Here is a 2,338-nt window from a genome sequence, read left to right on the forward strand (position 1 = left end):
CTAGCTCTTGCTTGGTTTTAAAGTCTTTCCCATTGATCTGACAAGTATACTATTCTGTGTTCATCTAATTTGCTTATAGTTTCCTTCTTTATATTCAGGTCATTCACCCATTCTGAGTTTATTTTGGTGTAGGGTGTAAGATATTGATCCAAACCTAATCTCTTCCATACTGTCTTCCAATTTTCTCAGCAGTTTTTAACAAATAGTGGGTTTTGTTCCCAAAGCGGAGATCTTTGGGGTTATCATAGACTGTCTTGCTGAAGTCATTCACCCCAAGTCTATTCCACTGATCCTCCTTTCTGTCTCTTAGACAGTAACACATTCTTTTGATGACCGTTGCTTTATAGTATAGTTTGAGATATGGGACTGCAAGTCCTCCTTCCTTTGCATTTTTTTCATGATTTCCCTCAATATCTTTGATCTTTTTTTCTTCCAAATGAATTTTGTTATGTTTTTTTCTAACTCAGTAAAAAAGTTTTTTGGTAGTTCAATGGGTAGAGCACTAAATAAGTAAATTCATTTGGGAAGGATTGTCATTCTTATTATGTTAGTTTGACCCACTCATGAGGAATCAATGTTTTTCCAATTGGTTAGATCTAGTTTTAATTCTGTGGAGAGTGTTTTATAGTTGTGTTCATATAGTTCCTGTGTTTGTCTCAGCAGATAGATTCCTAGGTGTTTTATACTGTCTAGAGTGATTTTAAATGGAATTTCCCTTTCTAATTCTTGCTGCTGAAATGGCTTGGAGATATATAGAAATGCTGATGACTTGTGTGGGTTTATTTTATATCCTGCAACTTTGCTAAAGTTGTTCATTATTTCAACTAGCTTTTTGATTGATTCTCTAGGATTCTTTAAGTAGACCATCATGTCATCTGCAAAGAGTGATAACTTGGTTTCCTCCTTGCCTATTTTGATGCCTTCAATTTCTTTTTCTTCTCTAATTGCTACTGCTAGTGTTTCTAGTACAATGTTAAATAATTGAGGTGATAATTGGGCAACCTTGTTTCACTCCTAATCTTACTGGGAAGGCTTCTAGTTTATCCCCATTGCAGATGTTTGCTGATGGTTTTAGATATATACTGTTTATTATTTTTAGGAACGACCCTTTTATTCCTATACTTTCTAGTGTTTTCAATAGGAGTGGGTATTATATTTTATCAAAGGCTTTTTCTGCATCCATTGAGATAATGTCATTTTTCTTGTTAATATGGTCAATTATGTGGATGGTTTTCCTAATATTGAATCATCCTTGCATTCCTGGTATGAATCCTACCTTGTCATAGTTGATAACCCTTGTGATGACTTCTGGAATCTTTTTGCTAGTATCTTATTTAAAATTTTTGCATCTATATTCATTAAGGAGTTTGGTCTATAGTTTTCTTTCTCTGTTTTTGACCTGCCTGGCTTTGGGATCAGTATGATATTTGTGTCGTAAAATGAATTTGGTGGAACTCCTTCTTGGCTAATTCTGTCAAAAAGTTTGTATAATATTGGAATTAGTTGTTCTTTGAATGTTTGTTAGAATTCATTTGTTCATCCATCAGGGCCTGGGGATTTTTTCTTAGGGAGTTCTTTGATGGCTTTTTCAATTTCTTTTTTCTGATATTGGGTTGTTTATGTAATATATTTCTTCTTCTGTTAATCTAGGCAATTTATATTTTTGTAAGTATTCATCCATACCACCTAGATTGCCATATTTGTTGTCATATAATTGGGCATAATAGTTTTTAATGATTGCCTTAATTTCCTCTTCATTAGAGGTGAGGTCTCCCTTTTCATCTTGGATACTGTCAATTTGGTTTTCTTCTTTCCTTTTTTTAATTAGACTGACTAGTACTTTGTCTATTTTATTTGTTTTTTCAAAGTACCAGCTTCTAGTCTTATTTATTAAATCAATAGTTCTTTGACTTTCACTTTTATTAATTTCTCCTTTGATTTTTAGGATCTCTAATTTATTCTTCATCTGAGGATTTTTAATTTGTTCACTTACTAGTTTTTTTAATTTGCATGCCCAATTCATTAAAGCCTGCCCTCCCTAATTTGTTAGTATATGAACTCAGGAATATAAAATTTCCCCTCAGTACTGTTTTGGCTACATCCCATAGGTTTTGAAAGGATGTCTCATCATTGTCTTTTTCTTCAATGAAGTTATTTATTATTTCTATGTTTTGTTCTTTAAGCAATTTTGGAGAATTGTATTGTGTAGTTTCAATTAATTTTTGATTTACTCTACATGTATCCTTACTAATTATTATTTTCATTGCATTGTGATCTGAGAAGGTTGCATTTATTATTTCTTCTCTTTTGCACCTGTTTGCAATGTTTTTATGCCCTA

This window comes from Monodelphis domestica, chromosome 4 (assembly GCF_027887165.1).
Source record: "Monodelphis domestica isolate mMonDom1 chromosome 4, mMonDom1.pri, whole genome shotgun sequence".
Classification (NCBI taxonomy): Eukaryota; Metazoa; Chordata; class Mammalia; order Didelphimorphia; family Didelphidae; genus Monodelphis; species Monodelphis domestica.